We start from the raw sequence: 25,459 nt of genomic DNA, 5'->3' as shown, positions 1-25,459 counted from the left end.
ATCCAAGACAAGGGCAAAAGTGTTTGGAAAAGTAGATACGACGGAGACGTATCAACAGGCGCGCGCTGCCCCGCCCGATCGGAGGAACAGGAAGCGACCGGGGAGGGGGAGTGGGCTGGTTGGGCCGGCCTGTTAGGCCAAGGCCGAGTGGGGGGAACAGGGGAGGTTTTCTTTTCTTTCTTCTTCTTTTAAGACTTTTTCTGTTTTCTTATTTATTTTTAAAACAAAATAGTTTAATAAAATATAAGACTTGTAATTAATTTAGCTTAATAAATTTAGGCCACTACCACATTAGGTTTTAGCACTTAAATAAAATAGTTCGAATTTTTATAATTAAAAAATCATTTAATTAATTGTTTAAACCACTATTTTAAATAGTTTAGGCCACTTAAACACTTTGCAAAAATGTTGGTTCACCAACAATATTAGTTATGGATTATTTGGCACATGATGAACATTTTAGTTTTCATGTTTGAGTAATTTGGAATTTCACTCATAATTTGAAATTGAATTCAACTGAAATTTGAAAAGAGAGAGAACCCAGGATGATGAAACACTTGTTTAGCAAAAATGATTAACTTAACCCCAGGGGTTACTGTAGCATCATTACACCGGGGAGTTACAACTCTACTCCTCTAAAAGAAATTCTCATCGTGAGAATTAAGAGGTAGAAGGGAACAGGTCGGGGTATTCGGCCCGGAGGTTATCGTCGCGTTCCCAAGTGGCTTCATCTTTAGTATGATTCAACAATTGCACCTTGAGGAACTTGGTAACCTTCTGGCGGGTTCGACGTTTAGCTTCTTCAAGAATGCAGATCTGATGCTCTTTATAAGTGAGATCATCTTGTACTTCAATCAGTTCTGGATCCACTTCACGTTCCGGATCCTTGAAGTAACGACGAAGTTGCAACACGTGGAAGACGTCATGGACGTGAGCGAACTGAGGTGGAAACTCCAGTGGATAAGCCACCAGTCCATGACGGGCGAGAATGCGGAAGGGACCAATGTAGTGCGGAGCTAGCTTGCCCTTGACTCCGAACCGATGAGTGCCTCTCAAAGGAGTGACACGCAGTTAAGCTTGTTCACCAGGTTGATAAGTTGATCCCCAGTGTTTCCGGTCATAGTTTCTCTTCTGGCGGGACTTGGCCGCCTTGAGATTATCCCGGACAATGTGAACCTGCTCTTCAGCTTGTTAAATAATGTCTGGACCAATGAGCCTTCATTCCCCGGTTTCTGACCAATTCAGAGGGGTTCGACACTTACGTCCATAAATCACTTCGAAGGGTGCCATCTTCAAGCTGGCTTGATAACTGTTGTTATAAGAGAACTCCACATAAGGGAGAGATTCTTCCCACTTCTTGCCGAAAGAAATAACACAAGCACACAACATATCTTCAAGGATTTGTTTGACTCGCTCGACTTGGCCTTGGGATTGGGGGTGATAAGCAGTGCTCCAGGTTATATGAGTTCCCATTGCCTCTTGTAAACTATAATAGAACTTTGAAGCGAATATATTGTCGCGGTCTGAACTGATCTCCTTTGGAATGCCGTGGAGTGACGCAATTCTGAAGATATACAGGTTTGCTAATTGACTAGCAGTTATTGTCTCCTTGACTAGCAGAAAGTGAGCAACTTTCGAGAATTGATTGATGAAGACAAAGATAGCATCGTTACCCTTCTGAGACTTGGGAAGGCCAGTGACGAAGTCCATTTGGATCTTATCCCACTTCCATTCAAGAATAGGGAGAGGTTGTAGAAGTCCAGCCGGTTTCTGATGTTCTGCTTTGACGCAACGACAAACATCACATTCTTCAATATATCGAGCAATATCCTGCTTCATATTGGACCACCAATACTTCTGATGAATGTATAAGTACATTTTGGTACTTCCCGGATGAATAGAGAGAGGGGTGTCATGCGCTTCTTTCATCACCTTCTCTGTCATAAGCTCGAACAGGGGTACTACAATACGATCTCTGAAGTATAAGGTTCCATCTTCACCAAGTGGATTTCTCTAAGGCGAGATCCTTTTTCATCAGATCAACATGAGCATCTTTGGCTTGAGCAGGCTTGATTGATTTCAGAAGAGTTGGTTCCAAGACAAGGTTATTCAGAGAACCCTGTGGAACTAGTTGATGGTTTAGCTTGCATAGCTCTTCATAAAGGCAGGGTTGAGCTTTGTAGACCATGTGATTATTGCAGTAAGACTTACGGCTCAGGGCATCGGTCATTACATTAGCCTTACCAGGGGTATAGGATATACCGCAGTTGTAGTCAGCAATTGCTTCTAGCCATCGCTGCTGACGGAGGTTCAGATCTGGCTGAGTAAACAAATACTTCAGACTCTGATGATCAATGAAGATCTCGCAATGATTGCCGAGAAGGTACTATCGCCATAGCTTCAGTGCAAAGATAATCGTGGCAAGCTCATGGTCATGAACCGGGTAGTTCTCTTCATGAGGATGTTGGGGAACGTAGCAGAAATTCAAAATTTTCTACGCATCACCAAGATCAATCTATGGAGTAATCTAGCAATGAGGGGAAGGAGAGTGCATCTACATACCCTTGTAGATCGCTAAGCGGAAGCGTTCAAGTGAACAGGGTTGATGGAGTCGTACTCGTCGTGATCCAAATCACCGATGATCCTAGTGCCGAACGGATGGCACCTCCATGTTCAACACACGTACAGCCCGGTGACGTCTCCTACACCTTGGTCCAGCAAGGGGAGAAGGAGAGTTTGGGGAAGACTCCATCTAGCAGCAGCACGATAGCATGGTGGTGGTGGAGGAGCGCGGGACTCCAGCAGGGCTTCGCCAAGCACTACGAGAGACGAGGAGGGAGAGGGGTAGGGCTGAGCTAACAGGGAATTCAATCGTGTGTTGGGTTGCCCCTTTGCTCAAGTATATATAGGGGGAGGGGAGGGGCTGCGCCCCCACCTAGGGTTCCCTCCCTAGGGGTGGCGGCAGCCCCCAGATCCCATCTGGGAGGCGGCCAAGGGGGAGAGAGAGGGGGCGCACCTAGGATGGGCCTTAGGGCCCATCTGCCCCTAGGGTTTGCCCCCTCTCCTCTTGAGGACGCCTTGGGCCTTGGTGGGAGGCGCCCCAGCCCACCTAGGGGCTGGTCCCTTCCCACTATTGGCCCATGTAGGCCTCCGGGGCTGGTGGCCCCACCTGGTGGACCCCCGGACCCCTCCGGTGGTCCCGGTACACTACCGGTGATGCCCGGAACACTTCCGGTGGCCAAAACCATACTTCCTATATATCAATCTTTACCTCCGGACCATTCCGGAACTCCTCGTGACGTCCGGGATCTCATCCGGGACTCCGAACAACATTCGGTAACCGCGTACATACTTTCCCTATAACCCTAGCGTCATCGAACCTTAAGTGTGTAGACCCTACGGGTTCGGGAGTCATGCAGACATGGCCGAGACAACTCTCCGGTCAATAACCAACAGCGGGATCTGGATACCCATGTTGGCTCCCACATGTTCCACGATGATCTCATCGGATGAACCACGATGTCAAGGATTCAATCAATCCCGTATACAATTCCCTTTGTCTAGCGGTACGATACTTGCCCGAGATTCGATCGTCGGTATCCCGATACCTTGTTCAATCTCGTTACCGGCAAGTCTCTTTACTCGTTCCGTAACACATCATCCCGTGATCAACTCCTTGATCACATTGTGCACATTATGATGATGTCCTACCGAGTGGGCCCAGAGATACCTCTCCGTTTACACGGAGTGACAAATCCCAGTCTCGATTCGTGCCAACCCAACAGACACTTTCGGAGATACCTGTAGTGTACCTTTATAGCCACCCAGTTACGTTGTGACGTTTGGCACACCCAAAGCACTCCTACGGTATCCGGGAGTTGCACAATCTCATGGTCTAAGGAAATGATACTTGACATTAGAAAAGCTTTAGCATACGAACTACACGATCTTTGTGCTAGGCTTAGGATTGGGTCTTGTCCATCACATCATTCTCCTAATGATGTGATCCCGTTATCAACGACATCCAATGTCCATGGTCAGGAAACCGTAACCATCTATTGATCAACGAGCTAGTCAACTAGAGGCTTACTAGGGACATGGTGTTGTCTATGTATCCACACATGTATCTGAGTTTCCTATCAATACAATTCTAGCATGGATAATAAACGATTATCATGAACAATGAAATATAATAATAACTAATTTATTATTGCCTCTAGGGCATATTTCCAACAGTCTCCCACTTGCACTAGAGTCAATAATCTAGTTCACATCGCCATGTGATTAACACTCACAGGTCACATCGCCATGTGACCAACATCCAAGAGTCTACTAGACTCAATGATCTAGTTCACATCACTATGTGATAAACACTCAAAGAGTTCTGGGTTTGATCATGTTATGCTTGTGAGAGAGGTTGTAGTCAACGGGTCTTGCCATATTCAGATCCCTATGTATTTCGCAAAACTTTATATCGTAGATGCTGCTACCACGTTCCACTTGGAGCTATTCCAAATTGTTGCTCCATTATACGTATCCGGTATCTCTACTCAGAGCTATCCGGATAGGTGTTAAGCTTGCATCGACGTAACTCTTTACGTCGAACTCTTTATCACCTCCATAACCGAGAAACATTTCCTTATTCCTCTAAGGATAATTTTGACCGCTATCTGGTGATCTACTCCTAGATCACCTTTGTACCCTCTTGCCAGACATGTGGCAAGGCACACATCAGGTGCGGTACTCAGCATGGCATACCGTATAGAGCCTATGACAAGAGCATAGGGGACGACCTTCGTCCTTCCTCTTTCTTCTGCCGTGGTCAAGCTTTGAGTCTTACTCAACTTCACACCTTACAACTCAGGTAAGAACCCCTTCTTTGACTGATCTATTTTGAACTCCTTCAAAAACATGTCAAGGTGTGCGTTCTTTGAAAGTATCATCAGGCGTCTTGATCTATCTCTATAGATCTTGATGCCCAATATGTAAGCAGCTTTATCCAGGTCTTCCTTTGAAAATCACTCTTCAAACAACCGTTTATGCTTTCCAGAAATTCTACATTATTTCGGATCAACAATATGTCATCCACATATACTTATCAGAAATGTTGTAGTGCTCCCACTCACTTTCTTGTAAATACAAGTTTCTAGCAAACATTGTATAAACCTAAAAGCTTTGATCACTCCATCAAAGCATATATTCCGATTCCGAGATGCTTGCTCTAGTCCATAGAAGGATTGCTGGAGCCAGCATACCTTTTAGCATCCTTAGGATCGACAAAACCTTTTATTGTATCACATACAACTTTTCTTACGAAAACTGGTAAGAAAACTTGTTTTGACATCCATCTGTAAGATTTCATAATCGAAAAATACAGCTAATGCTAACATGATTCCGACGGACTTAAGCATCGCTACGGGTGAGAAATTCTCATCGTAGTCAACTCCTTGAACTTGTGAAAAGACTCTTTCCCACAAGTCGAGCTTCATAGACGGTAACATTACCGCCCACGTCCGTCTTCTTCTTAAAGATCCATTTATCTCAATGGCTTGCCGATCATCGGGCAAGTCCACCAAAGTCCATACTTTGTTCTGATATATGGATCCTATCTCGGATTTCATGGCTTCTAACCATTTGTCGGAATACGGGCCCACCATCGCTTCTCCATAGCTCGTAGGTTCATTGTTGTCTAACAACATGATATCTAAGACAGGATTACCGTACCACTTAGGAGTAGTACATATCCTTGTCGACCTACGAGGTTCGATAGCAACTTGATCCGAAGCTTCATGATCACTATCATTAACTTCCTATTCAACAGACGTAGGCGCCACAGAAAACATCTTTCTGTGTTGCATCACTCTCTGGTTGAAGTAAAGGTTCGACAACCTCATCAAGTTCTATCTTCCTCCCACTCAATTCTTTCGAGAGAAACTCCTTCTCGAGAAAGGACCCGTTCTTAGCGACAAACAATTTGCCCTCGGATCTGAGATAGAAGGTATACCCAACTGTCACCTTTGGGTATCCTATGAAGATGTGTTTGTCCGCTTTGGGTTCGAGCTTCTCCGGCTGAAGCCTTAAGCATCGCAGCCCCAAACATTAAGAAACGACAACTTTGGTTTCTTGCCAAACCAATGTTCATACGACGTCGTCTCAACGGACTTAGATGGTGTCCTATCTAAAGTGAATGCAGCTGTCTCTAACGCATAACCTCAAAATGAAAACGGTAGATTGGTAAGAGACATCATAGATCGCACCATATCTCATAGGGTTCGATTACGACGTCCGGACACACCATTACCTTGTGGTGTTCCAGGTGGCTTCAACTGTGAAACAATTCCACAATGTCTTAAGTGATTGCCAAACTCATAACTCAGAAAATCCCCTTTTGATCAGATCGTAGGAACATGATCTTTTGTTATGATGATTCTTAACTTCACTCTGAAATCGCTTGAACTTTTCAAACGTTTCAGACTTGTGCTTCATTAAGTAAATATACCTATATCTACTCAAATCGTCAGTGAAGATGAGAAAATAGCGATATCCACCGCACGCTTCAATTCTCATTGGATCACACGCATCAGCATGTATGATTTCCAACAAGTCACTTGCCCGTTTCATTGTACCTGAAAACGGGGTCTTAGTCATCCTGCCCATGAGGCATGGCTCGCATGTGTCAAGCGATTCAAAATCAAGTGACTCCAAACATCCATCGACATGGAGTTTCTTCATGCATCTTACGCCAATATGACCTAAGCGGCAGTGCCACAAGAAAGTGGTACTATCATTATTAACTCTACATCTTTTGGCGTGAACATGTGTATTACCACGACCGAGATTCAATGAACCATTCACATAGGGTGCATGACCATGAAAGGTATCATTCATGTAAACAGAATAACCATTATTCTCTAACTTAAATGAATGACCGTATTGCAATGAACATGATCTAATCATATTCATGCTCAACGTAGACACCTGATAACATTTATCTAGGTTCAATACTAATCCCGAAGGCAGATGGAGCGTGCGATGGTGATCTCATCAACTTTGGAAACACTTCCAACACACATCGTCACCTCGCCCTTAGCCAGTCTCCGTTTAGTCCGTAGCTTTTGCTTCAAGTCACCAGTAATAGCAACTGAACCGGTATCCAATACCCAGGTGCTACCAGGAGTACTAGCGAGGTACACATTAATAACACGTATATACTTTGTTGAAGTTGCCAGCCTTCTTATCTACCATGCATTTGGGGTAATTCCGCTACCAGTGACCGTTCCCCTTACAATAGAAGCACTTAGTCTCGGGTTTGGGTTCAACCTTGGGTTCCTTCACTGGAGCGGCAACTGGTTTGCCATCCATGAAGTTTCCCTTCTAGCCCTTGCCCTTCTTGAAACCAGTGGTCTTGTTAAACCATCAACACTTGATGCTCCTTCTTGATTTCTACCTTTTGCGGTCTTAAGCACCGCGAACAGCTCCGGGATCAACTCCATCCCTTGCATGTCATAGTTCATCACGAAGATCTAGTAGCTTAGTGATAGTGGCTAGAGAACTCTATCAATCACTATCTTATCTGGAAGTTTAACTCCCACTTGATTTAAGTGATTGTAGCACCCAGACATTCTGAGCACATGCTCACTAGCTGAGCTATTCTCCTCCATCTTGTTGGCAAAAGAACTTGTCAGAGGTCTCACACCTCTCAACACGGGCATGAGCCTGAAATCCCAATTTCAGCTCTTGGAACATCTCATATGTTCTATGGCGTTCAAAACGTCATTGGAATCCCGATTCTAAGCCGTAAAGTATGGTGCACTAAACTATCAAGTAGTCATCAGGATGTGTCTGTCAGGTGTTCACAACATCCACAGACGACGTTGTAGGGGTTTGCACATCGAGCGGTGCATCAAAGACGTAAGCCTTCTGTGTAGCAGTGAGGACACTCCTCGGACTACGGACCTAGTCCGCATCATTGCTTACAATATCTTTCAACTTAATCTTTCTCTAGGAACGTATTGAAACAGGGAGCTACAACGTGAGCTATTTATCTACAACATATTTGCAAAGACAATTTAGACTATGTTCATGATAATTGAGTTCATCTAATGAACTCCCACTCAGATAGACATCCCTCTAGTCATCTAAGTGAAACATGATCCGAGTCAACTAGGCCGTGTCCGATCATCACGTGAGACGGACTAGTCAACATCGGTGAACATCTTCATGTTGATCGTATCTTCTATACGACTCATGCTCGACCTTTCGGTCTTCCGTGTTCCGAGGCCATGTCTGTACATGCTAGGCTCGTCAAGTCAACCTAAGTGTTTTTGCTGTGTAAATCTGGCTTACACCCGTTGTATTCGAACGTTAGAATCTATCACACCCGATCATCACGTGGTGCTTCGAAACAACGAACCTTCGCAACGGTGCACAGTTAGGGGGAACACTTTCTTGAAATTTTAGTGAGGGATCATCTTATTTAAGCTACCGTCGTTCTAAGCAAATAAGATGTAAAACATGATAAACATCACATGCAATCAAATAGTGACATGATATGGCCAATATCATTTTGCTCCTTTTGATCTCCATCTTCGGGGCTCCATGATCATCGTTGTCACCGGCATGACACCATGATCTCCATCATCATGATCTCCATCATCGTGTCTTCTTGAAGTTGTCTCGTCATCTATTACTTCTACTACTATGGCTAACGCTTTAGCAATAAAGTAAAGTAATTACATGACGTTTATGTTGACACGCAGGTCATAAATAAATTAAGACAACTCCTATGGCTCCTGCCGGTTGTCATACTCATCGACATGCAAGTCGTGATTCCTATTACAAGAACATGATCAATCTCATACATCACATATATCATTCATCACATCCTTTTGGCCATATCACATCACAAGGCATATGCTGCAAAAACAAGTTAGACGTCCTCTAATTGTTGTTGCAAGTTTTTACGTGGCTGCTATAGGTTTCTAGCAAGAACGTTTCTTACCTACGCGAAAACCACAACGTGATATGCCAATTTCTATTTACCCTTCATAAGGACCCTTTTCATCGAATCCGATCCGACTAAAGTGGGAGAGACAGACACCCGCTAGCCACCTTATGCAACTAGTGCATGTCAGTCGGTGGAACCAGTCTCACGTAAGAGTACGTGTAAGGTCGGTCCGGGCCGCTTCATCCCACGATGCCGCCGAATCAAGATAAGACTAGTAACGGCAAGTAAATTGACAATATCGACGCCCACAACTGCTTTGTGTTCTACTCGTGCATAGAAACTACGCATAGACCTAGCTCATGATGCCACTGTTGGGGAACGTAGCAGAAATTCAAAATTTTCTACGCATCACCAAGATCAATCTATGGAGTAATCTAGCAACGAGGGGAAGGAGAGTGCATCTACATACCCTTGTAGATCGCTAAGCGGAAGCGTTCAAGTGAACGGGGTTGATGGAGTCGTACTCGTCGTGATCCAAATCACCGATGATCCTAGTGCCGAACGGACGGCACCTCCGTGTTCAACACACGTACAGCCCGGTGACGTCTCCTACGCCTTGATCCAGCAAGGGGAGAAGGAGAGGTTGGGGAAGACTCCATCCAGCAGCAGCACGACGGCGTGGTGGTGGTGGAGGAGCGCGGGACTCCAGCAGGGCTTCGCCAAGCACTACGAGAGACGAGGAGGGAGAGGGGTAGGGCTGCGCCAACAGGGAGATTGAATCGTGTGTTGGGCTGCCCCTTTGCTCAAGTATGTATAGGGGGAGGGGAGGGGCTGCGCCCCCACCTAGGGTTCCCTCCCTAGGGGTGGCGGCAGCCCCCAGATCCCATCTGGGAGGCGGCCAAGGGGGAGAGAGAGGGGGGCGCACCTAGGGTGGGCCTTAGGGCCCATCTGCGCCTAGGGTTTGCCCCCTCTCCTCTTGAGGACGCCTTGGGCCTTGGTGGGAGGCGCCCCAGCCCACCTAGGGGCTGGTCCCTTCCCACTATTGGCCCATGTAAGCCTCCGGGGCTGGTGGCCCCACCTGGTGGACCCCCGGACCCCTCCGGTGGTCCCGGTACACTACCGGTGATGCCCGGAACACTTCCGGTGGCCAAAACCATACTTCCTATATATTAATCTTTACCTCCGGACCATTCCGGAACTCCTCGTGACGTCCGGGATCTCATCCGGGACTCCGAACAACATTCGGTAACCGCGTACATACTTTCCCTATAACCCTAGCGTCATCGAACCTTAAGTGTGTAGACCCTACGGGTTCGGGAGTCATGCAGACATGGCCGAGACAACTCTCCGGTCAATAACCAACAGCGGGATCTGGATACCCATGTTGGCTCCCACATGCTCCACGATGATCTCATCGGATGAACCACGATGTCAAGGACTTAATCAATCCCGTATACAATTCCCTTTGTCTAGCGGTACGATACTTGCCCGAGATTCGATCGTCGGTATCCCGATACCTTGTTCAATCTCGTTACCGGCAAGTCTCTTTACTCGTTCCGTAACACATCATCCCGTGATCAACTCCTTGATCACATTGTGCACATTATGATGATGTCCTACCGAGTGGGCCCAGAGATACCTCTCCGTTTACACGGAGTGACAAATCCCAGTCTCGATTCGTGCCAACCCAACAGACACTTTCGGAGATACCTGTAGTGTACCTTTATAGCCACCCAGTTACGTTGTGACGTTTGGCACACCCAAAGCACTCCTACGGTATCCGGGAGTTGCACAATCTCATGGTCTAAGGAAATGATACTTGACATTAGAAAAGCTTTAGCATACGAACTGCACGATCTTTGTGCTAGGCTTAGGATTGGGTCTTATCCATCACATCATTCTCCTAATGATGTGATCCCGTTATTAACGACATCCAATGTCCATGGTCAGGAAACCGTAACCATCTATTAATCAACGAGCTAGTCAACTAGAGGCTTACTAGGGACATGGTGTTGTCTATGTATCCACACATGTATCTGAATTTCCTATCAATACAATTATAGCATGGACAATAAACGATTATCATGAACAAAGAAATATAATAATAACTAATTTATTATTGCCTCTAGGGCATATTTCCAACAGAGGAAGCACTTGACGGGAGGCATAAGGAATCACTCTGCACTCTTGCATTAGGACACAACCTAATCCTTGTGGTGAAGTGTCGCAATAGATGACGAAGTCCTTGATCGCATCAGGGGGAGCAATCACTGGGGCAGACGTCAGCTTGTCCTTGAGTGCCTAGAAACTTTCCTGACATTTTTCAATCCAATCAAACTTAACGCCCTTGTGAAGTAGATTAGTCAGGGGCTTGGCAATCTTGGAGAAGTTCTCGATGAAACGGTGGCAATAACTAGCAAGTCCGAGAAAGCTTCTCACTTGCTTGATAGTCTTCGGAGGGGTCCGGCCAAGAATAGCCTGAACTCGCTCTGGGTTGACGGCAATACCATCCTTGGAGATGACATGCCCAAGGTAGGTTAATTCGGGAAGCCAGAATTCGCACTTGGCATACTTGGCATAAAGTTGATGCTCTTGAGGCCTCATTTGGTACAAGGGGATTGAGAGGGTTTCTAGAGAATCAACCCCGCGGGGCCCAAAAACCTCAGAAAACCCCGACGAACCATTTGTTTCACATGGTTTTCCCAACGCAATCCCTTCCATCCCCCTTCCATCCCCTTTAATCCATGCGTCTCCCGAGCCTCGAGGGCACAGGCAGGGAACGAGATGGCAAAGCGACGATGCCGCCCCACCACCACCGAGAGGAGCCGCCCTGCCATCAGGGAGAGACGGGGACTAGGGTTTACGCCACCACGCCGCCGCTCCCTCCCATTCTCCACTTTGCGAGCAAAGGCGGGGACTAGGGTTTACACCGCTGGGCCACCGCCGCCTCCCCTTCTCCGCTCTCCCTCTCCGGCAACCCCAGCCACCTCCAAGGCCCTCCCGTTCATCGACATGCATCGCCGCCCCAGCCCTCCACCATGGAGCCCAAGCTTGCTTGTCCCTAGGTAAGAGTTGTATTTTATTTCCTATGGATGTACGTGTGCTGCCTAATTCCCCTGGATTTTCGGCTATATCTTGAATCCCTTGCATTGTTGATCCAAGCCGGGCTCTCTTTATAGGTCAATTGACTTCATCTATGAGGATCTTGATCTCTAGCTAGTCGATTATGTAGACTCTTGATTTCAGTTCAGTCCGATTAGACTAATCTTCTACTATATATAATCTGCGTATCCAATTTGTGGGACAATCGAACCGAATTACATCATGCATGGGTGTGAGACTGTGAGTTAAGTACTGGCATAACGCCTGGTATTTTTTTAGCTTTTGAACCGAACTGGATCGCATCATCGTAAAAGGAAACATAGAGAAATTTAAGTACAATTACAGTTTAGTTTCATGCTACAATTGATGATTGAATTCCATCATTTGATTGCACGCTGATCCCAAAAATTTAAGATATGTTTATTGAATAGGCTTAATCACACTTATTATTTTATAAAATTTACTGCAGAATGGTTGTTCTACGGTGTGAGGGTTAAAAAAAGCTTAATCACAGGATCTGTAAACTACAATGACTCATCCAGAAGTATGTATCATACAGTTTCATTACTAGTCAATGAGATGGGACTGGTAATGTTGCTCTGCATAGTATCCATTTGCTCCTGGAATTGCAACATACTATTTCTGGTCAATGCTACGCTTTTAATACTTAATTCTCTTGTGTGATGCCGTTTTCTCCATTCCTAGAAATAGGATAGCAGTCTAGAATAACTTTATGATGATGATGTTTGCACCCATCCACTATTTTTTTGTAAATCGTACTTTGCATTGCTTACCAATATTGTTATCTAGTTGTGGTGATATAGTCTGTAGGATGGATGAACTAGTACACTGTACACCTCATGCTGGTTATTTGGGAGCACCGATCACCTGTTTGTTTGTTTGTTTGTTCGTGAATCATGTTCTGCATTGCATTGGCTTACTAGTACACTTGTTATCTTGGGAGCATCATGCATACTAGTACTTGTAGTTCATTACTATCTATTCATCTAGCTAGCTAGCTAACTTGGTCCATTTCCGTTGAACTGAATCTATGTACTAAACCTTACTAACTTGATCTCCCTTCCCTCCATGGACCTTGCAGCCTCTTCCACGCTCCGCCAGCATCAACCTTCTCCATGCCTCGCAGCCATCAGCCTCCTTCACACCAACCGAAGAGCTGGTATTTTCCCCGGTAAGATGTAACTTTTTCTTTTCATGTTCTCGCCATCATAAATCATTTGAGAATAAGTTTTATTGTGATTACTTGCAGTAGCAAACTGAATCTGTGTACCAAATTAGTCTTGGCGGCAAGATATGTATGGATCATTTTAGAAACAATCGATGAATTTTAGAAACAATGATCTCAGACCTTGCTAACTTGTTCTTTATAGCACGAATGCTATTTATAAGAACTTGGTCCATTTCTGTTGAACTGAATTATGTAATGGCCCTTGCTAACTTGTTCTTATTTTGACAGAGATCAATGTTTTCAAGCAGAGTTATTACGAGTATTTGCTTTTGGCCTTCTTTTATGTGGACTCAAGATCGATGTTTTCATGCAGAGTTATTACGAGTATTTGCTGCTTCTAGGCTGGAGTTAGATGGTAACAAAGGAAAGAGCTCAATTGCCAATGGCAACATGAAATGCAGCCACCGAAATACAAACATGGCTACCACCTATGTTAAACTTTGGTTGTAACATAATATTATGAGGACATGTTGTTCTTGTAACAAAATAATCTGGGAGCAAGTTATAATCTGGGAGTAACCTATTCTTGTAACAGAATATTGTGAGGACCAACATGGTTAGATTTGTTAAACTAGCAAAGATGGGATTTTTAATTGCACTATTGCCATCAGTCTATTATATCAAACCCCGTCTACCAAACATGTTTTTATGGAAGGGGATTGAAAACTTGGGGATGTGAGGGGAATTGAGGGGATTGGGTGGAAGGAAGGGATTCACCAAATCCTCCTGAATCCCCGCCTCCCAAAACCTCTCAAATCCCCTTGTACCAAATGAGGCTTGAAGGTTTTCCAGAACAAGACGAAGATGTTCGGCATGTTCTTCTTTGTTCTTCAAATATACCAGAATATCATCCAGATAGACTACAATGAACTTGTCGAGGCAATCCATGAATATGTAGTTCATCAGATGAGAGAATGTGGCTGGAGCATTTGTCAAGTGATGTCTACTACACAACCTTCTTCTTGTAGATGTTGTTGGGCCTCCAAGTGCAGAGGTTTGTAGGACAGTAGCAAATTTTCCTCAAGTGGATGACCTAAGGTTTATCAATCCGTGGGAGGCGTAGGGTGAAGATGGTATCTCTCAAGCAACCCTGCAACCAAATAACAAAGAGTCTCTTGTGTCCCCCAACACACCTAATACAATGGTAAATTGTATAGGTGCACTAGTTTGGCGAAGAGATGGTGATACAAGTGCCATATGTATAGTAGATATAGGTTTTCGTAATCTGAAAATATAAAAACATCAAGGTAACTAATGATAAAAGTGAGCGAAAACGGTATTGCAATGCTGGGAAACAAGGCCTTGGGTTCATACTTTCACTAGTGCAAGTTCACTCAACAATAATAACATAACTGGATCATATAACTATCCCTCAACATGCAACAAGGAGTCACTCCAAAGTCACTAATAGCGGAGAACAAACTAAGAGGTTATTGTAGGGTACGAAACCACCTCAAAGTTATCCATTCTGATTGATCTATTCAAGAGTCCATAGTAAAATAACATGAAGCTATTATTTCCGTTCAATCTATCCTAGAGTTCTTACGAGAATAACACCTTAAGACACAAATCAACCAAAACCCTAATGTCACCTAGATACTCCAATGTCACCTCAAGTATCCGTGGGTATGATTATACGATATGCATCACACAATCTCAGATTCATCTATTCAACCAACACAAAGAACTTGAAAGAGTGCCCCAAAGTTTCTACCAGAGAGTCAAGACGAAAACATGTGCCAACCCCTATGCATAAGTTCACGAGGTCACGGAACTCGCAAGTTGATCACCAAAACATACATCATGTGGATCGTGTGATATCCCATTGTCACCACAGATAAGCACATGCAAGACATACATCAAGTGTTCTCAAATCCTTAAAGACTCAATCTGATAAGATAACTTCAAAGTGAAAACTCAATCCATTACAAGAGAGTAGAGGGGGAGAAACATCATAAGATCCAACTATAATAGCAAAGCTCGCGATACATCAAGATCGTGCCGAGTCAAGAATAGGAGAGAGAGAGAGAGATCAAACACATAGCTACTGGTACATACCCTCAGCCCCGAGGGTGGACTACTCCCTCATCGTCATGGAGAGCGCCGGGATGATGAAGATGGCCACCGGAGAGGGATCCCCCCTCAAGCAGGGTGCCAGAACGGGTCTAGATTGGTTTTTGGTGGCTACGGAGGATTCTGGCGGTGGAATTCCCGATCTAGGTTTCTTTCTGGAAGTTTCTATATATATATATGAGGTTTTGGCGTCGAGAACAAGTCAGGGGGGTCTCCGGGCTGTCCACGAGGCAGGGGCGCGCCCTGGGCACGCCCCCACCCTCGTCGGCAGCCCGGGACTCTTCTGGTCCATCTCCGATGCTCCGTGGGCTTCTTCTGGTCCAAAAATAAGTTCCATGCAGTTTCAGGTCAATTGGACTCCGTTTGATTTTCCTTTTGTGTGATACTCTAAAACAAGGAAAAAACAGAAACTGGCACTGGGCTCTAGGTTAATAGGTTTGTCCGAAAAATCATATAAAATAGCATATAAATGCATATAAAACATCCAAGGTTGATAATATAATAGCATGGAACAATCAAAAATTATAGATATGTTGGAGACGTATCATCAAGACAAAAGACATGACGGTGTACTGATACGTCTCCAACGTATCTATAATTTTTGATTGTTCCATGCTATTATATTATCAGTTTTGGATGTTTATGGGCTTTATTAAACACTTTTACATTATTTTTGGGACTAACCTATTAACCCAGAGCCCAGTGCCAGTTTCTGTTTTTTCCCTTGTTTCAGTGTTTCGCAGAAAAGGAATATCAAACGGAGTCCAAATGGAATGAAACCTTCGAGAGCGTGATTTTTGGAATGAACGTGATCCAGGAGACTTGGAGTTGAAGTCAAGGAAGCTTCAAGGTGGCCACGAGGCAGGGAGGCGCACCTGCCCCCTAGGCACGCCCCCACCCTCGTGGGCCCCTCATGGCTCCCCTGACCGACTTCTTTCGCCTATATATGTCCATATACCCTAAAAACATCAGGGAACAGAATAGATCGGGAGTCCCGCCGCCAGAAGCCTCCGTAGCCACCGAAAACCAATCTAGACCCTTTCCGGCACCCTACCGGAGGGGGGAATCCCTCTCCGGTCGCCATCTTCATCATCCCGGCGCTCTCCATGACGAGGAGGGAGTAGTTCAACCTCGGGGCTGAGGGTATGTACCAGTAGCTATGTGTTTGATCTCTCTCTCACTCTCTCTCTCTCTCTCTTTCTCTCTCGTGTTCTTGAGTCGGCACAATCTTGATGTATCGCGAGCTTTGCTATTATAGTTGGATCTTATGATGTTTCTCCCCCTCTACTCTCTTGTGATGAATTGAGTTTTCCATTTGAAATTATGTTATCGGATTGAGTCTTTAAGGATTTGAGAACACTTGATGTATGTCTTGCATGTGCTTATCTGTGGTGACAATGGGATATCACGTGATCGACTTGATGTATGTTTTGGTGATCAACTTGCGAGTTCCGTGACCTCGTGAACTTATGCATAGGGGTTGGCACATGTTTTCGTCTTGACTCTCCGGTAGAAACTTTGGGGCACTCTTTGAAGTTCTATGTGTTGGTTGAATAGATGAATCTGAGATTGTGTGATGCATATCGTATAATCATACCCACGGATACCTGAGGTGATATTGGAGTATCTACTTGACATTAGGGTTTTGGTTGATATGCGTCTTCAGGTGTTATTCTAGTACGAACTCTATGATAGATCGAACGGAAAGAATAGCTTCTTGTTATTTTACTATGCACTCTTGAATAGATCAATCAGAAAGAATAACTTTGAGGTGGTTTCGTACCCTACAATAATCTCTTCGTTTGTTCTCCGCTATTAGTGACTTTGGAGTGACTCTTTGTTGCATGTTGAGGGATAGTTATATGATCCAATTATGTTATTATTGTTGAGAGAACTTACACTAGTGAAAGTATGAACCCTAGGCCTTGTTTGAACGCATTGCAATACCGTTTACGCTCACTTTTACCACTTGCTACGTTGCTGTTTTTATATTTTCAGATTACAAATACCCATATCTATCATCCATATTGCACTTGTATCACCATCTCTTCGCCGAACTAGTGCACCTATACAATTTACCATTGTATTGGGTGTGTTGGGGACACAAGAGACTCTTTGTTATTTGGTTGCAAGGTTGTTTGAGAGAGACCATCTTCATCCTACGCCTCCCACGGATTGATAAACCTTAGGTCATCCACTTGACGGAAATTTTCTACTGTCCTACAAACCTCTGCACTTGGAGGCCCAACAACGTCTACAAGAAGAAGGTTGTGTAGTAGACATCAAGCTCTTTTCTGGCGCCGTTGCCGGGGAGGTTAGCACTTGATGTTATATCTTTAGATCTTGCAATCGAATCTTTTTGTTTCTTGTTTTATCACTAGTTTAGTTTATAAAATAAAACTACAAAAAATGGAATTAAGGGTACCTCATATGCTTCATCTTTTTAATGTCTTTCGTGAAAATAAGGATTCCGATAATTGTGCCAAATTGTCATAAGAAGAATGCATTAGAATGTTTGGCACTAAATCTTTGTATGATGAGCATGATTGCAATGGTGTTAGTATGAATTCCTTGAATATCTATGATTCTAATGATATGCAAAGCCACAAGCTTGGGGATGCTATGTTTGATGAAGATGATATTTCTTGTCCCCCAAGTTTTGATGAGCAAATTTATTTTGATGATAGCATGCCTCCTATTTATGATGATTATATTGATGAAAGTGGGTTTGGAAGATTGTCAACTTTAGGGAGTAATGATCCCACTATTTTGGAGGATGTTGAATCTTATTGTGATAATTATGAAAGTGGATTTGGAGAGGTCATGACTTTATTTAGTAATGATTCCACTATCTTGGAAGAGGTTTCAATTGATTATGATGAGAACAAAGTTCCTACTTATGATGATTATTGTGATGACACTCATGCTTAAAAGTAGTGATGATTATATTTATAAAACTTATCATGATTATGATTACCCTTTTTCTGAATGTTACTCTTTTAATGTGGAAACAATTTATAGTATTCGAGTTTCTTATGATACTCCCACTATTCCGATTGAGAAGAATCTTGCTTATGTGCAGAGTAGTAAATTTTCTATGCTTGTAGATCATGAAAATAATGCTTTATGTGATGGTTGAATTGTTGAATTCATTCATTATGCTACTGAAATTTATTATGAGGGAGGAACATATGCTTGTAGGAGTTGCAATAATATCAAGTTTCCTCTCTATGTGCTGAAAGTTTTAAAGTTATGCTTGTTTTTCCTTCCTATGCTAGATGATTATTGTTCCAATAAATTGTTTTCCCACAAAATCCTTATGCATAGGAAGTGGGTTAGACTTAAATGTGCTAGTCATATTCTTCGTGATGCTCTCTTTATGTTACAATTCATATCTTTTATGTGAGCATCATTGAAATCGGGCGTTAAACGTTAGCGCTTGTTGTGAGTCAACCCAATTTTATTTTCGTTTCTTGCTTTTTGTTCCTGTTTAGTAATAAATAATTCATATATCCTCTGTTTATATGTGGTTTTATGTTTTAGTTAGTGTTTGTGCCAAGTAGAACCTTTGGGAAGACTTGGGTGAAGTCTTTTTGATCTTGCTGTAAAAAACAGAAACTTTAGCGCTCACGAGATTAGCTACAACTTTTTACTGGAGAGTGCTATCTAGTTAATTCTTTTTGAATATGATAATAGATAAATTCCTCACGTCCAGAAATTTATTTTAGAATTTTTGGGGTTCCAGAAGTATTCGAAACCTACAGATTACTACAGACTGTTCTGTTTTTGATAGATTCTGTTTTCTATGTGTTGATTGCTTATTTTGATGAATCTATGAGTAGTATCGGAGGGTATGAACCATAAAGAAGTTGGAATACAGTAGATATTACACCAATATGGATTTATAATGAGTTCACAACAATACCTAAGTCGTGATTTATTTTCTTATATTAACGGAGCTTACGAGTTTTCTGTTAAGTTTTGTGTTGTGAAGTTTTCAAGTTTTGGGTAAAGATTCAATGGACTATGGAACAAGGAGTGGAAAGAGCCTAAGCTTGGGGATGCCCAGGCCACCCCAAGGTAACATTCAAGGACAAACAAGAGCCTAAGCTTGGGTATGCCCCGGATGGCATCCCCTCTTTCGTCTTCATCCATCGGTAACTTTACTTGGAGATATATTTTATTCACCACATGATATGTGTTTTGCTTGGAGCGTCATTTTATTTTATTTTGTTTTTCTTGCTGTTTAAATAAAATACAAAGATCTGAAATTCTTAAATGTTAGAGAGTCTTCACATAGTTGCATAATTATTCAACTACTCATTGATCTTCACTTATATCTTTCGGAGTAGTTTGTCGTTGCTCTAGTGCTTCACTTATATCCTTTTAGAGAACGGTGGTGGTTTTATATTATAGAAATAATTGATCTCTCATGCTTCACTTATATTATTTTGAGAGTCCTTTAGAACAGCATGGTAATTTGCTTTTGATATAATAAAAAAAACTTTCATATAAGTGCATTGAAAAATATGAGAAGTTTGATACTTGATGATTGTTTTGAGATATGGAGATAGTGATATTAAAGTTGTGCTAGTTGAGTAGTTGTGAATTTGAGAAATACTTGTGTTCAAGTTTGCAAGTGCCATAGCATGCACGTATGGTAAACATTGTGTAACAAATTTGAAACATGAGGTGTTATTTGATTGTCTTTCTTATGAGTGGCGGTCGGGGACGAGCGATGATCTTTTCCTACTAATCTATCCCCCTAGGAGCATGCGCGTAGTACTTTGTTTCGATGAATAATAGATTTTTGCAATAATTATGTGAGTTCTTTATGACTAATGTTGAGTCCATGGATTATACGCACTCTTACCCTTCCATCATTGCTAGCCTCTTCGGTACCGTGCATTGCCCTTTCTCACCTTGAGAGTTGGTGCAAACTTCGCTGGTGCATCTAAACCCCGTGATATGATACGCTCTATCACACATAAACCTCCTTATATCTTCCTCAAAACAGCCACCATACCTACCTATTATGGCATTTCCATAGCCATTCCAAGGTATATAGGCATGCAACATTCCACCGTTCCGTTTATTATGACAGACTTCATCATTGTCATATTGCCTTGCATGATCATGTACTTGACATCGTATTTGTGGCAAAGCCACCATGCATAATTTATCATACATGTCACTCTTGATTCATTGCCCATCCAGGTACACCGCCGGAGGCATTCATATAGAGTCATATCTTGTTCTGGTATCGAGTTGTAATCATTGAGTTGTAAATAAATAGAAGTGTGATGATCATCATTAATAGAGCATTGTCTCAAATAATAAAAAATAAAAAGGGATAAAGGCCAAATAAAAAAAGGAAGGCCCAAAAAAAGAAAAAAGAAAAAAGGGCAATGCTACTATCCTTTTTCCACACTTGTGCTTCAAAGTAGCACCATGATCTTCATGATAGAGAGTGCCCTAGGTATTATGAGTAGGGAGTCTATTGTTTTGTCACTTTCATTTACTAGTGGGAATTTTTCAGTATAGAACTTGGCTTGTATATTCCAACAATGGACCTCCTCAAGTGCCCTAGGTCTTCGTGAGCAAGCAAGTTGGATGCACACCCACTTAGTTTATTTTGTTGAGATTTCATACATTTATAGCTCTAGTGCATCCGTTGCATGGCAATCCCTACTCCTTGAATTGACACCAATTGATGGGCATCTCCCTAGCCCATTGATTAGTCGCGTCGATGTGAGACTTTCTCCTTTTTGTCTTCTCCGCATAACCCCCTCATTATATTCTATTCCACCCATAGTGCTATATCCATGGATCACGCACATGTATTGCGTGAAAGTTGAAAAAGGTTTGAGATTACTAAAGTATGAAACAATTGCTTGGCTTGTCATCGGGGTTGTGCATGATGAGAGCATTCTTGTGTGACGAAAATTGAGCATGACCAAACTATATGATTTTGAAGGGATGAACTTTCTTTGGCCATGTTATTTTGAGGAGACATGATTGCTTAGTTAGTATGCTTGAAGTATTATTATTTTTATGTCAATATTAAACTTTTGTCTTGAATTTTATGGATCTGAATATTCTTTCCACAATAAAGAAGATTACATTGATAAATATGTTAGGTAGCATTCCACATCAAAACTTCTGTTTTTATCATTTACCTACTCGAGGACGAGCAAGAATTAAGCTTGGGGATGCTGATATGTCTCCAATGTATCTATAAGTTTTGATTGTTCCATGCTATTATACTATCTGTTTTGGATGTTTATGGGCTTTATTAAACACTTTTATATTATTTTGGGGACTAACCTATTAACCCAGAGCCCAGTACCAGTTTCTGTTTTTCCCTTGTTTCAGTGTTTCGCAGAAAAGGAATATCAAACTTGGTCCAAACGGAATGAAACCTTCGGGAGCGTGATTTTTGGAACGAACGTGATCTAGGAGGCTTGGAGTTGAAGTCAAGGAAGCTTCGAGGTGGCCACGAAGCAGGGAGCGCGCCTGCCCCTGGGCGCGCCCCCACCCTTGTGGGCCCCTCGTGGCTCCCCTGATATATGTCCATATACCCTAAAAACATCAGGGAACAGAATAGAAGGGAGTCCCACCGCCAGAAGCCTCCGTAGCCACCGAAAACCAATCTAGACCTTTTCCGGCACCCTGCCGGAGGGGGGAATCCCTCTCCGGTGGCCATCTTCATCATCTCGACGCTCTCCATGACGAGGAGGGAGTAGTTCACCCTTGGGTTGAGGGTATGTACCAGTAGCTATATGTTTGATCTCTCTCTCTCTCTCTCGTGTTCTTGAGTCGGCACGATCTTGATGTATCGCGAGCTTTGCTATTATAGTAGGATCTTATGATGTTTCTCCCCCTCTACTCTCTTGTGATGAATTGAGTTTTCCCTTTGAAGTTATCTTATCAGATTGAGTCTTTAAGGATTTGGGAACACTTGATGTATATCTTGCATGTGCTTATCTGTGGTGACAATGGGATATCACGTGATCCACATGATGTATGTTTTGGTGATCAACTTGTGAGTTCCGTGACCTCATGAACTTATGCATAGGGGTTGGCACACGTTTTCGTCTTGACTCTCTGGTAGAAACTTTGGGGCACTCTTTGAAGTTCTATGTGTTTGTTGAATAGATGAATCTGAGATTGTGTGATGCATATCGTATAATCATACCCATGGATACTTGATGTGACATTGGAGTATCTAGGTGACATTAGGGTTTTGGTTGATATATGTCTTAAGGTGTTATTTGATACGTCCATTTTGCATCATGCTTTTATATCGATATTTATTGCCTTATGGGCTGTTATTACACATTATGTCCCAATACTTATGCCTATTCTTTCTTATTTTACAAGGTTTACATAAAGAGGGAGAATGTCGGCAGCTGGGATTCCGGGCTGGAAAAGGAGCAAATATTATAGACCTATTCTGCACAACTCCAAAAGTCCTGAAACTTCACGGAAGTCGTTTTCAAAATATATAAAAATACTGAGTGCAAGAAGTTCACCAGGGGGGCACACCCTGCCCACAAGGGTGGGGGCACGCCCTACCCCCTGGGAGCGCCCCCTACCTTGTGGGCCCCCTGGTGGCCCTCCGATGGCCATCTTATGCTATATGAAGTCTTTCGATGAGAAAAAAAATGATAAGCCATCTTTCCGAACGAGACTCCACCGCCACAAGGTGGAACCTTGGTGGAACCAATCTAGGGCTCTGGTGGAGCTGTTCTGCCGGGGAAACTTCCCTCCGGGAGGGGAAATCATCGCCATCGTCATTACCAACGCTCCTCTCCCCGCGAGAGGGCAGTCTCCATCAGCATCTTCACCAACACCTTCTCCTATCAAAACCCCAGTTCATCTCTTGTATCCAATTCTTGTCTCCAAGTCTGAGATTGGTACCTGTGGGTTGCTAGTAGTGTTAATTACTCCTTGTAGTTGATGCTAGTTGGTTTATTTGGTGGAAGATCATATGTTCAGATCCTATATGCATATTAATACCCCTCTGGTTATGAACATGAATATGCTTTGTGAGTAGTTACGTTTGTTCCTGAGGACATGGGAGAAGTCTTGCTATTAGTAGTCATGTGAATTTGGTATTCGTTCGATATTTTGATGAGATGTATGTTGTCTCTCCTCTAGTGGTGTTATGTGAACGCCAACTACATGACACTTCACCATTGTTTGGGCCTAGAGGAAGGCATTGGGAAGTAATAAGTAGATGATGGGTTGCTAGAGTGACAGAAGCTTAAACCCTAGTCTATGCGTTGCTTCGTAAGGGGCTGATTTGGATCCATATGTTTCATGCTATGGTTAGGTTTACCTTAATACTTTTGTTGTAGTTGCGGATGCTTGCAATAGAGGTTAATCATAAGTGGGATGCTTGTCCAAGTGAGGACAGTACCCAAGCACCGGTCCACCCACATACCAAATTATCAAAGTACCGAACGCGAATCATATGAACATGATGAAAACTAGCTTGACGATATTCCCATGTGTCCTCGGGAGCGCTTTTCTCTATATAAGAGTTTGTCCATGCTTGTCCTTTGCTACAAAAAGGATTGGGACACCTTGATGCACTTTATTTACTTTTGTTACTTGTTACTCGTTACAAATTATCCTATCACAAAACTATCTGTTACCTATTATTTCAGTGCTTGCAGAGAATACCTTGCTGAAAACCGCTTATCATTTCCTTCTGCTCCTCATTGGGTTCGACACTCTTACTTATCGAAAGGACTACGATAGATCCCCTATACTTGTGGGTCATCAAGACTCTTTTCTGGCGCCGTTGCCGGGGAGTGAAGAGCCTTTGGTAGGTGGAATTTGGTAAGGAAATATTTATATAGTGTGCTGAAATTTACTGTCACTTGTTACTATGGAAAGTAATCCTCTGAGGGGCTTGTTCGGGGTATCTTCACCCCGACCAGTAGAGCAAAGAGTTGCTCCTCAACCTACTGAACCTACTTAAAATGAAAATGTCGGCTTTGAAATTCCTTCGGGTATGATAGAAAAACTGTTAGCTAATCCTTTTGCAGGAGACGGAACAATGCATCCTGATGAGCACCTAATATATGTGGATGAAGTTTGTGGATAATTTAAGCTTGCATGTGTGCCCAGAGATGTTATTAAAAATAAGGTCTTCCCTTTATCTTTGAAGGGAGATGCATTGACATGGTATAGGCTATGTGATGATACGGGGTCATGGAACTACAAACGATTGAAATTGGAATTTCATCAGAAGTTTTATCCTATGCATCTTGTTCATCGTGATCGCGATTATATATATATATAATTTTTGGCCTCGCGAAGGAGAAATCATTGCTCAAGCTTGGGGGAGGCTTAAATCAATGTTGTATTCATGCCCCAATCATGAGCTCTCAAGAGAAATGATTATTCAAAATTTATATGCTCGGATTTCTGATAGCAATCGCACCATGCTCGATACTTCTTGTGTTGGCTCTTTTATGATGAAGACTATTGAATTCAAATGGGATTTATTGGAAAGAATTAAACGCAACTCTGAAGATAGGGACCTCGACAAAGGTAAGGAGTCGGGTATGACACCTAAGTATGATTGTGTTAAATCTTTTATGGATACCGATGTTTTCCGTAAATTTAGCACTAAATATGGACTTGACTCTAAGATAGTAGCTTCTTTCTGTGAATCTTTTGCTACTCATGTTGATCTCCCTAGGGAGAAGTGGTTTAAATATCAGCCTCCCATAGAAGTAAAAGTAGTTGCACCTATTAAAGTTGAAGAAAAGAATGTCACCTATAATGATCCTATTGTTCCTACTGCTTATGTCGAGAAACCACCTTTCCCTGTTAGGATAAAAGATCATGCTAGAGCTTCAACTGTGGTTCGTAAAAGCAATATAAGGACCTATACACCTCCTGAGTAAATTAAAGTTGAACCTAATATTGCTATTGTTAAAGATCCCTTGTCTGATAATATTGATGGGCATGTTATTCATTTCCGTGATGAGACTGCTAGAATTGCTAAACCTTGTGCTAAAGATAAACCTAGATATTTGGTAGGCATGCCTATTATTTCTGTTAAAATA

Source organism: Triticum aestivum, chromosome 1A (assembly GCF_018294505.1).
Source record: "Triticum aestivum cultivar Chinese Spring chromosome 1A, IWGSC CS RefSeq v2.1, whole genome shotgun sequence".
Taxonomy (NCBI): Eukaryota; Viridiplantae; Streptophyta; class Magnoliopsida; order Poales; family Poaceae; genus Triticum; species Triticum aestivum.
This window is presented reverse-complemented; position numbering follows the sequence as displayed.